This window comes from Chenopodium quinoa, unplaced genomic scaffold (genome assembly GCF_001683475.1).
Source record: "Chenopodium quinoa cultivar QQ74 unplaced genomic scaffold, ASM168347v1, whole genome shotgun sequence".
NCBI lineage: Eukaryota > Viridiplantae > Streptophyta > Magnoliopsida > Caryophyllales > Amaranthaceae > Chenopodium > Chenopodium quinoa.
Window position 1 is genome coordinate 2156142 of NW_018744593.1, and position 13626 is coordinate 2169767.

Here is a 13626-nt window from a genome sequence, read left to right on the forward strand (position 1 = left end):
CACTTTAGCATTAACAAACCTTCACTTTCTCTTATCTATTAAATATCCACTTTATCTTCTCCCTTTATCCTCCTCTTTCTCCATCCCCTCCCCCAAACTTGCTACCATAAAGTCATTACTACTAGATCGTTTATCAGCCATTGTCATTAGGGGTGAAAGTTTGGTTTGCAGTGTGATTTATAGCCCAAACCGAAACCAAACCATATTAATTCGGTTTGAGATTTTTAAAACTGCATCGCACCATATTATTATACGGTCCAAATCAAATCACACCGTTTTTAATTCACTTTTCAAAAAAAAAAAAAAAAAAAAAAAAAACACACCGCAATTTTTTTAGCCTAGTGTTTTAAGCTTTGATATGTTTGTAACTTTTTTAGGCCTAACTCAACATTACTTGTTTTTGGCCTTATATAGTAGGGCTGAAAATAAGATTTGCGCTATAATTTAAATATGGGCCTATATTTTGGTTTTTCAAATCCTAAAACCAAAACCAAATCGCAAAGTGCAATTTTTTTTTTATTTCTCAAATCGCACTGAACCATATTAACAAAAAACCGAACCACATTACTAATTCGATTTGTTCTGCAGTTCGTTACAGTTTTAAACCATATTAGTTTCACCCCTTATTATCATTGCCCCTATCCAATTAAAATCTAAACTTAAATATTTCAATTAGAAAATTTTAAGAAAATTGATTTTTTTTTTTTAAAAAACTAAGAAATCATTAGGCTTAATTTTGGGTGTGTGGTGTGTCGTGTGTCGACCTTCTTTGTTGCCTTGTCATTAGTTGGTCCTGTTTAGTAATTACCTGGTAGCTAATTGATATAGTTAGTTGTATTAACTAATTTGAGTAGCTGGTTGCATTATCTTATTTGACTAGCAGGTTAGGTTGTAAACAATTGTTTGTGTAAAACTTTATAGTAGATAGTTGTTAAGTGTTAGATGTATATGTGTTTAACAATCAAAATAGTTAAATGTTCAACAAGCTAATTGATTTTTTTTTCTTCATAAAGAGCTTATAGAGCACAAAAACCTCTTTAATAAACTTTTTCATATGATCAAATCAACAAGCTAAAAGCTCTTTATCAAATAAGAGCATTATCAAGTGGTGCCCGATAGTTTTTGTGAAAAAAGGTAAGAGTTTTGAGTATGGAGGAATATGAGATAAAGGTAATTGCTTTTTTTTTTTTTATATTTATTTATTACAAGTGAAAAGGTTAACCTTAGTTAAAAATGTCAAATTTAACTAAAATTTTAACCAAAAATAATCACTAATGTCACGTTTGACAAATTTCGGAAGTTCACAACTACCATTGATAATAATAAAAAAATAATAAAATTGCTATCAGTAATAAAGGTCAAAGGTACAAGGCTATCAATTAGAATTTTCCAAGTTAAAATTACATAACAAGTAAAGATAGATAATTGGAAAAATTGACTACTAATTATAAAAGTCAAAGTGTAGAGCACCAATTAAGAATTTTCCATTTAAAGTATACTCCTCTTTCTTCCCCTCTCTCATTTTCTTTATAAATTTGCAAAAATAAAAACTCACCAAAACTACTAATTTTTTTTACTCTACTAGATGAAGCCCGTGCGATGCACGATTTATTTGTATTTTTTAAAATAAATATTTTTTGTATTTATGTGATAAAATTTGTTATTTTATTCGTTGTATGTAGCATATCATTTAATATTTTTATTTTAAAATAAATTGGAATTTCTTCTCATTCGTTATATATTTAGATAAAATTCCTAATTTCAAAAGATAATATTTAAACTTTAAAATCTCATTCGGCAATTTTGTTTATGTAACATTTAAATTATTTAATTCTAAAAGAATTACAAATCTCTTATTTGATTGGCTATCACTAAAAATTTTAATCCTACATGGCGCTTTTAGAAAATATTATCCTACGTGGCTCTCTAAAACTCGAGAAAAACTCCCCTTATATATATATATATACTAGTTTTGTGCTTGGGCGATGCCTATATGGTTAGTAAAAGTTCAGGATAAACTTTTTGGATTGAATGTTAAATACGATCATATAATCCCTTTTGATAATGCAGGATATTTAGACATACTGAACTGATATTTTTATTGAACTGAAATTAATTTTCACTAAATTAAAAGTATTTTTAATAACCAAAACAGAAATTATTTTTCATGATTAAAACTTATTTTCACTGGTTCTCTATTATTTTTGTAAATAAATTAAATACATTAACATGGATCTTATTTTAATGAACTTTTTAAAACGAATTTTTATGATGGAAATAGTACCGAATTATAAGATATTTATTAAAAGTTATGATTAATTTTGTACATATGAAATATTAGAAGTATATCGATAATAAAACTCTATACAACATATTTATCTTTAAAATCTATCCAAACTTCACTTACTTAGCATCATATGTGTCACAATAATACCTGTTTGTCGCCTACGTGGCGTGACACTTGGCGAAAAATTGAAATGTCAAGTGTCGTTGTCTCGTGGTCTGGCTACAAAACTGGCTTTATTTATTAGTGACTAGTTTTGTGCCCGAATGATGCCCAGATTGTTGATAAAATTTCAGTATAAACTTTTTTGCTTGAATGTTAAATACGGTCCTACAATCCCTTTTGATAATGTAGGAAATCTAGACATACGATGTCGTATCGCTTATTTAATTAAATAATAGAGTACTTTTTGTAGTTTTGTTTGTGAATATCTATGTTATTATTGACTTGAAATATTTTTATTGAACTTAATTATTTTTTTAACTAATTCTCTATTATTTTTTTAAATAAATTAGTTATATTATAATGGATCTTATTTTAAAGAACTTTTTAAAATGAATTTTTATGATGGAAATAGAACCAAGTTATAGGATATTTATTAAAAGTTACGATTAATTTTGTATATATGAAATATTAGAAGTATATCGATAATAAAACTCTATACAATATTTTTATCTTGAAAAATTCTATCCGAAATTCGCTTACTTATCCTCATATGTGTCATAATCATATTTATTTGTCGCCTACGTGCGTGGCTCGACACTTGGCGAAAAACTGGAATGCCAAGTGTTGCTGTCTCGGCGATACCCAGTTTGTTGATAAAATTTTAGGATAAACTTTTGGCTTGAATGTTAAATTTGGACATATAATCCTTTTTTATAATACAAGATATTTAGACATACGATATCATATAATAGTGTACTTTTTGTAGTTTTGTTTGTAAATAGATATCTATGTTATTATTGACTTGAAATTATTGTTATTGAACTTAAATTATTTTTATTGAACAGAAAGTCTTTTTACCAAACCAAAATTATTTTTCTGATTAAAACTTATTTTTACTGATTCTTTATATCTTTTTAACCAAATTAAATATATAATAAATGGATCTTATTTTAAAGAACTTTTTGAAATGAATTTTATGATGGAAATAAAACCGAGTTATACGATATTTATTAAAAGTTATGATTAATTTTGTATATATGAAATATTAGAAGTATAGTGATAATAAAACTCTATACAACAAGTTTATGTTAAAAAAATCTATCCAAGAATCGCTTACCTAGCATCATATGTGTCACAATAATACATATTTGTCTCCCATTTGGCGCGACACTTGGCGGAAAATTGGAATGTCAAGTGTTGTTGTCTCGTGGCCTAGCTGCGAGACCGACTTTAATTATTAGTGATATATATATATATATATATATATATATATATATATATATATATATATAGGGATCATGTGAGAACCCTCCCCTTAGGTGAGAACCATTCTAAGGGTGAGAACCCATCTTAAACCATCCGTTTTGATAATATGGATGGCTAAGATTGATTTTTGGTATGCTGACTTGTACATATGGGCTTTTTTTTTTGTATTGGAACACGCAATCAGTCATCATTGCTTCCTTGGAACATGGTTTTTTTTTATTATTATTTTTTACATTGAAACACGGTAATATGCATTGGAAAACTAAGAGATTCAGCCATTGAAGAAAGAGAAAATAGAAAATAGAAAATCTGGTTTCATTTTAATTTAGCCATTGAAGAGAGAGAAAATGGAAAATATCATAGCAAGAAGGTACATTTTAATTTAGCCATTGAAGGTACGATTTCTCTCTCATAAATAACTCTTTTGAATCGATTTTTTTTTTTTGAATCTGATTATTTTTTTTGTGTAGAATAAGCATACAAATTTCAGAATTTTTGGAGTTAATTTGATTTTTTTTTTGGGTAGAATTTTCGAAGCAGGGCAAAAAAGGAACAAATATGAAAATGCAGATTTCAAATGAAGATTTCTCTCTCATAAAAAAAACTTTTGAAGCAATTCTTTTTTTGAATATGCTTTTTTTTTTTTTTTTTGTAGAATAAGCATGCAAAATTTTAAAATTTTTGGAATTATTTTGATATTTTTTGGTAAAATTTTCAAAGTAGTGTAAAAAATAGGAATATATGGAATTATGGGCATATCATTTAATTAGAACACTAGTACTTATATATGGAACAATATATAATATTTATGGGACAACAGTTCATATTTCTTGAATAATATAGATACTTTTCGACAATAATGGACATATCATCCAATTGGAACACTAGTTCATGTCTATGTAACAATAGACCATATATAGTAGTTCAAATTTCTGAAATAACATAATTAAAATTCGAGAACTATGGACATATCATGTAATTGGAACACTAGTTCTTATATATGGAACAATATATAATATTTATTGCAATAATTATGCTTGAACAGTAGACATAATAATATGGAACAGTACTTCAAGTGTGTGGAACAGTATTCAAATGAATGGAACTATAGTTTTAATGAACAATAATTTAAATATGTGAAACAATAGAAATAGTATTATGTAACAGTTGGCATAATATTTTGGAACAATAGTTCAAATGTGGTACAATATAGTTTATTGGAAAATCACATGAAAGGTAATATGGAAAAATATAAATGATAGAGGGAATAATAGTTCAATTTAGTGGAACAATAGTTATTATAAAACAACGGACATACTATGTGGAACAATAGTTCAAATATGCGGAACAATAGTGCAAATATATGGAACAATACAATAATAATTACAAGCAGTTAAAATAGTAGACTAATTATATGGAACTACACATTTATAATAATGTTATTATTGTTTTTTATTATTAGGTACAATAGGAATATATATCAGGAACAATAAGTATAACAGTTAGGAACAATAAGTATACGTGTGTGAGAACCAATAGGAATATATACACAACAATAAATGCCTATAGTTCTCGAATTTTAATTATGTTGTTCCAGAAATTTGAACTACTGTACCACATATATGCTCTATTGTTCCATATATATGAACTAGTGTTACAATGACATGATATACCCATTATTCTCGATTATTATTTATATTGTTCCAAAAATATGAATCATTGTCCCATAAATTTTATATATTGTTCCAGATATAAGAACTAGTGTTCCAATTACATGATATGCCCATAGTTCTCGAATTTTAATTATGTTGTTTCAGAAATTTGAACTACTGTACCACACATATGGTCTATTGTTCCATAGACAAGAACTAGTGTTCCAATTGGATGATATGCCCATTATTGTCGAATAGTATTTATATTGTTCCAGAAATATAAACTATTGTCCCATAAATATTATATATTGTTCCATATATAAGAACTAGTGTTCCAATAACATGATATGCACCTAGTTCTCAAATTTAATTATGTTGTTCCAGAAATTTGAATTACTGTACCACACATATGGTCTATTGTTCCATAGACATGAACTAGTGTTCCAATTGAATGATATAACCATTATTGTCGAATAGTATTTATATTGATCTAGAAATATGAATTATTGTCCCATAAATATCAAACTAATTCCAAAAATTCTGAAATTTTGTATGCTTATTCTACAAAAAAAAAAATAAAAAAAAATAAGAAGATAAAAAAAAACGCTTCAAAAGATTTTTTATGAGAGAAATCTTCATTTGAAATCTGCATTTCCATATTTGTTCCTGTTTTTGCACTGCTTCGAAAATGCTTCCCAAAAATATCAAACGAACTCCAAAAATTCTGAAATTTTGTATGCTTAATGTAAACAAAAAATTAATCTGATTCAAAACAAAAATCGATTCAAAAGCTTTATTTATGAGAGAGAAATCTTTATTTGAAATCTGCATTTCCATATTTGTTCCTTTTTTGCATTGATTCGAAATTCTACCCAAAAAAAATAATAAACGAGCTCCAAAAATTCTAAAATTTTTAATGCTTATTCTACACAAAAAAAAAAATCAGATTAAAAAAAAATCAATTCAAAAGCTTTATTTATGAGAGAGAAATCGTTTTTCAAAGTTTAGTTTAATTTAAATTTTGTATAATAAATTAAAAATTGTATCTTCTTTCCGTCAACTTTGAGGGTAGCAATGGTGGATTTCACTTGCTGTGATATTTTTCATTTTCTCTCTCTTCAATGGCTAAAATGAAATCAGATTTTCTCTCTCTTCAAATGTTGAATAATAATGATGTTTCTGATAAAATTCAAATGGATGGCAGCAGATTTTCCATTTTCTCTCTCTTCAATTCCTGGGATGCGTGCAAAAGCTGATAACTTGTACCTTCTATGCATAATGTGCACCGTCAGATCTATTTAAATGAATGGTCTTAGATTGGTTCTCATATTTGCAATGGTTCTTATATAAGGGAGGGTTCTCACCTTAACCCTCCCATATATATATATATATATATATATATATATATAGAGAGAGAGAGAGAGAGAGAGAGAGAGAGGCTCATGTAAGAACCCTCCTCTATATAAGACCTCTTTTGTATATAAGAACTAATCAGGGCCGTTGATTGAATATGATCTACCGTCCTAATGCAACCTTAGTAATGACGTTTTTGTAAATTTCGTAACTAATATACCCTTTTCTTCTTCAGCTTTCCCGTATCACTTTCTCTCTCCAATATTCTCTCAGTTCTTTGTCTTTCTCTCTCTTCCTAATCTAATACTAAGTGTCTCCACCTATTTTTGATCAAATTGGCAGAATTCTTCATCAAATTGTTGTAAGTTTTGCAATTTCATCATCAAAATCCTTTTTGTTATTCGAATTTCCTCATTGCATATAGTATGTTGTACAATGTTGAATTTTTGGGTGAAATTTCAGATTATATTTTTCGATTTTTTGGGCGAAATTTCAGAGAATATGTTGAATATTTTTGCTGAGTTTGCTATTATCATTCAATTTTCGATTATTTTTGCTTTGTTTTTTAGCATTTTTATGCAAAATTCATAATTTTTTACCCAAATTTGCTGCGATTTTTTGTGCGATGTTGCTGCGATTTTAGATGCGATTTCTTGCTTCAATTTTGATGCTATTTTGCTGCGTTTTTTTTGGCGATTTTTCTCAAAATTTTCCATATTTTTTCTCAAAATTTTGATGTAATTTTACCGTTTTTGTTCATTTTCTAAGCAATTGTTTGGTCGATTTCTGTGCAATTTTTGTTCCATTATTTGATTATTTATCTGTTCGAAAAATGCAATCTAATCGTTCGACAAATTGCAATTCATCAGTTTTTCTTTTTTCTTTTTAATTGCGATTTCATCTTTTGATTTTGTTCGAATTAATTAAGTTTAATTTTTGCGATTTCACCAGTTTGATTTTTTGCGATTTCATCATTTCGAAAATTTGCAATTAATCAGTTCGATTTTTGTTTGATCTTTTTTCGAGTTTTTGATACATATATGTTTGATTATATGACTGTTCATCCTATCAATTTTTTTCTTTCTTTTTTTCTTTCTTCTTCTTAAGGTTGGTGTATTTCAAATTTCGATTATCTGCAATTATTTTATGATTGCTTTTATTGCTACAATTTGTGTTTTTGAAATTAGGTTTTTGCATATTCATGGATTTAGATGATGTTGAACATAATTCTCCTTTTTCCTGTGTTACTCATTCAGGTAATTTTAATTGTTTTTAATGCTTTTAATGTCAATTTACTTACATGTTCTAAACTTTACTTACATGTTCTAAAGTTTCTTTACATGCTCTAAAGTTTTTATTCTATGTTCTAAATTTTTCCAGCTATATTCTAAAGTTTACCTATGGTTAATTATATGTTCTAAAGTTTTTTCACTTAATTCTAAAGTTTATTGTTTATATTATAAAGTAATTCATTATGTTCTAAATTTTTTCACTTTATTCTAAATTTTATTATGTTGTTATAAAGTAATTCACTATGTTCTAAAGCAATATGTTAGAAGTATGTCCCTGATTTACTATGTTCTAAAGTTTATCCTTAATGTTCTAAAGTTTTCTATGTATCTTTCTCTTTATGTTTTAAAGTTTATTTTTATGTTCTAATGTTTTCTTCATATTCTATGACTTTCATTGTATGTTCTAAAGTTTACCTTCTAGTTTTAAATTTTACTTTTTATGTTCTAATGTTTACTTTCATGTTCTAATGCAGTTGGTGTTATTTATCGTACTCCTGAGGTTGTTGGATCATTTAGCCCTGGTGGTACCACACTGCACTAAGGAATGGATTCCAAGTGTTCCCGAGGAGTTAAAACCCAGTCTGGGGATGATATTTAAAGATCCCGAAGAGGGTCTTAGTTTTTACAAAGCATATGCAAATGCCGCTGGGTTTACTTTTAGGAAATCTACTACTAAAAGGAAGAAGAATAACAAAGATGTAATTGCTTTTCAATATGGAGTTTGCAATAAGGAAGGTTTCAAGGCAATAAGAAAACCTATTGCTCAACAAATAGTTGATGAAGAAGGAAAAGTTCGTATTACTAGGAAACGTTTAGTCACTCGTGTAGGATGCAATGCTCACATATGTATGAGATATGATGCCGGAAAGTATGTTGTAACTCATTTCAAAGAAGAATATAATCATTTTTTATATACTCCAAGTTGTGCAAAATTTCAGAAGGATAATAGAAAAATGCATATTATGCATAAGAAGTTGATTGTTGATAATTCAAAGGTGATTTATTTTTATGTGCTAAATAATGTTTTCTTTGTTATGATTTATTATGTTCTCAAGTTGATACTTAATCATAGTAATTTTTTTTTTTTTTTTTTTTTTTTTGTAAACAGGTAAATGTTGGTCCTATGAGGTCTTATACTATGATGAAAAAATTAGCTGGATCACATGATATGTTGGTGCATCTAAACAAGATTTCAAAATTTTTTATAGAGATTTGAAGGCTTATATTTATGGATCAGATGCCCAAATGTTTGTGGATAATTTTCAAAATAAGAAATTGCTCTAGAGTGCATTTTTTTTTCCCTATGATGTTAATGAAAAAGATAGACTTTGTAGAGCTTTATAGGCTGATCTTATTTGTCGAAAAAATTATGTACTTTTTGGTAATATGGTTTCTTTTAATACCACATTCAAAACAAATAGGTGATGTTCTAAATGTAGATTTCTTTCATAATCTAACTAATATTTTCTTTTACATCTTAATTTTTTTAAACATATGTTCTTATATTCTAAACATTATGCCTTGTGTTCCTAAACAAATATCCATCATGTTTTGATGTTCTAAACATATATTCCTTATATTCTAAACTATGTATGTCTTATGTTCTAAACATATATTGCTGATGTTCTAAACATATATGCCTTATGCTCTAAAATATATCCATCATGCTTTTTATGTTTTAAACATTATGCGTTTGTGTTTTACACTTTATGCTTTGTGATTTAAACAAATATCCATCATGTTCTGATGTTCTAAATATTATGTCTTGTGCTCTAAACATTATGTCTATATGTTCTAAAGTTTACTTATTAGGTTTTAAAGCTTCACTCTATATTCTAAGTTTATTGTTTATGTTTTAGAGTAATTCATTATGTTTTAAAACAACTATATTATTGGCAAGTTTAATAATTAAAATAAATTACTATGCTCTAAAGTTTATCCTTAATGTTCTAAAGTAATATCTATGTTCTACAATTGACCTCTATGTTCTAAAATTTACCGCAAAATGCGCACCGATTTTTAAAAACCAGTGCGAAAAAAAATAGGCGGGATTGAGGGGAAGACTTTTTGCACCGGTTCTAACCAAACCGGTGCAAAAAATGAGTTAATCGCATCGGTTTGGTTCGAACCGGTGCGAAAGCTATTGTAAAAAAAAAAGGGCCATTTTTATCTTCTTCTTTAATTTCTCTTTCTGTCTTCTTTCTTAATTTCTCTTTCCTCGATCTCTCCTCCTCTCTCATCTGCCCCTCTCTCCTCAAACAAACCCTAATCAACAAAGGAATCGGGAAGTAGACGAAGATGAAGACCTAGATTGAACGACGTTCTTGGCCTCAATTCAGTGATGTTGTTCATGAAGAAATCGGCGCTCGTCAAACTATGGTTTCTACTGAAGAAATCGGCCTTGAACGACCTGCTGCTCTTGGTTTGCTTCGATTTCGCTTCCTTTTGGTTTGGAATTTGTTTTTTTTTGCTGTTCTTCATTTTGATCTTTGTTGCGATTGATGAATTGTTGGTTGATTTTGTTGTTGTTGTCTTAGGGTTGTCGAATTTGGCTGTGTTATTCATGTGTTATTGGATTGATTTTTAATGGATTTACTCGTGAATTTGTTCTATGTTTGAGTGATTTTTGCCAATTGAGGTTAATTGGAAGAAATTAAGGGTTTCCTGATTTCTCGAGGCTATTTGTGGAATTTTGGGGGAATAGGAGATGGATAGGGGTTGCGGTGGTGGTTTCGTAGGTGCGGTGGTGGGTGTGGTGGTTGTGGTGGTGGTTTCGTGGTTGCTGGGTTGTTAGTTTTATTTGTGGTTTGAATCAAATGAATTCTGATGTTTGATGTTCTGGTGATTTGCATACATTTTATGCTTAACCTAATGAATGTAGAAAGACTAATTTTTAAATTTAGGCTTTTATACAATGTCTTCTCTTTGTATATTGTTAGTGTATGAATGAAAATATGTCATTATAATTGGAATTCGGAGCTATGCACCTTGCGATTGCACAAGTATCTTTAATTTAATACTTTTTCATTGGTTACTTATACTAATAGCTCATAACTTATTTGAATATTTCCTTTTTTTTTTTTAAATAATATTTGGAAGTTGTTTTTTACAACGATAGAGTAAAGGATATGACGAATTATGTTATCACTTTCAGAAAACATGAGTTTATATGTTATCAACTTATCATAACATTATTTTATCCAAGTAATTTGTCAAATAAATTTGAGATTTAGATATGGTATTTGATTATGAATACAATGTGTTATAGCTTGCTAGGGTTCTGGATGCTATAAATCCTTCTGATTGCTTCTTCCAATTCGGAATAGTTTGAAAACTTTGATTTTATTTCACTGACTTTTGTCTTTGTAAGTTTGTTTGTTCCTATCATAGAGCATACATTCTGCTTAATATGTTTGTGTGTTGTTTTTTTCTTTGCTTTTTATTTATTTTTTTTAATAAAAAAAAGTGACTACTCATTGCTTGCTTCGAATTACCTTCTTGATCATTCTGTTTGGTTTTCTTGTAGGCACATCTAAAGGAAAACCATGTCTGTCTGTGGAAATTAAGGTGGTTTAAATTTCATATGACAGTACTCATTTTAATGACTAATATAATAGATTTCATTCTCAATTAACTGACCCAAATTAGTAAAAATCTGATCTCATTACTAATAAGAACTCTATTGTCTCCCATAAGCAGCCCAAGTGGGGATTTCTTCCATCTCCGAGCTTTATAGCTGATGAAAATGCCATCAAGAAGAACGTATCTCGTTTTAAAATGCACCAAGTCCTTAAATTGCAACAACAAAAGGTAACCCTCATTACTTTTTTTTGCATGATCTTTATTCAAGGAGATGTAATCAAATAGTGATATTTTTGCATATGCAATGTGCCAATAGATAAATGCCATTACTTTCTACTTGAGATGACTTTGATACTGATCATTTAGTATTCCTGGTAGTGAGATTATATTTTAGATACAACAATTGAGCGAATATGAACCATTGGATTTATTCTATGGATCAAGGGAGCGAATACATAAAGCATTTAAGGCTCTCTTTGCAAATCCACAGAATAATCTGCGGGTTTTCTAGATAGCTCCCTAATATATGGGGGTATGGGGGGTGGTGACCAAGGGACAGATTTTGTTAAGGTTGAGGCATTTGAAGATATCTTAAATCTTTCTTGCATGGAGAAAATGGTTTGCATAAAAGGAATTTTGTGCATCTTGTAGGAGAGGCAATACTTAAATCCGGTGTACTAGACAGGCTACTTGAAGTCCAAAAGCTTGACAAATTTGATGTGGAAGGGGCAATTTATGCTTATTATGATATTTTTTTTCTAGCCTTGCAAGATATGTAAAGATTCCGGTGAAGACATGCAATTAGGAAATTATAGCTCTCTACATTCAATCCCTGTAGATGAAAGTCTGAAGATTGTAAGGGACTACTTGATAGCTGCAACAGCCAAGGACTGTAGTTTAATGATTAGTTTTCATCCAAGGGAAGATGATGATCAAGAATCGCACTATAGGACAATATACCTGGATTCAACAAAGCAAAGGTTTGATGTCAAGGTAAAGATCTATCCTGGTCTAATTTAAAGTTGTTTGCTTCAGTTGTATAATGTTAGTATCATAGAAAAAGACCATATGACTGTATACCTGTATTCAACAGAGAAAGTTTCAGCAGTTAGCTGGGTTTAAATGAAGGTGTTTAACACGGATGATAATATTGATAAATTAATTGACTTTTTCCCCCTATTTCACCAGAATCTTGTAAATTTTTTATGTTCTTGGATCCTCCTACATGGCGCTTGACATATACTGTAAATTAAGATTTTTCAGTCTTTGCAGAATGATATCTTTGTACTTAGTTTCATAGTCTATTCCCCTTTGTAAAATCTAGCCTTTTTCGGTTGATATTGCTTACCGACTCTAGTCATTATCCTCTGTGCCCCCGATTCTAATCAACGTCAGCTGTTAATTTCCTAATTGCACTGTTTAATAAGTGATGTATATAGCTGATAGAGTTGAGTAAAAATCATCTTCAGTGTAACTGTAAAATGCATGGAAGATAAGAAGATACTATACGTCTGCTGCCTCCTTGTATTATCGTTCTGTCACTTTTGCGTGAAATTTACCTTGCTTGTTTCAATATTTATCTCTAGCTACATGTTACTCTTATTTGCTTTTAGAACATGTCAAGGTTCCAATCAGAGAATATTGAGCACAATAAACACATGTTTGAGCGGGTTAGTGAAATAACAACTCGAAAAAGATGCACCACAACACAACTAGCGCTTGAGTGGGTCCATCACCAGGGAGCTGATGTGTGTTCCATCCCTGGAACCACTAAGATTGATAACCTCAACCAGAACATTGGAGCCTTATCTGTGAAGCTTACTCCTGAAGAGATTGCTGAGCTAGAACCCTTTGCCTCTGCAGACAACGTTAAGGGCCATCGATATGGGGGTCTTACTAGTACTTGAGAAAATTCAGAGACTCCATCTTTGCCTCTTGCCACTACACCTCAAGCATCTCCTGTGCCTAGTTCACCTGCAATGTCGATGGGCTGGGATGCTTACATCGTCACAAAATCTTGGTTATAGAGGGC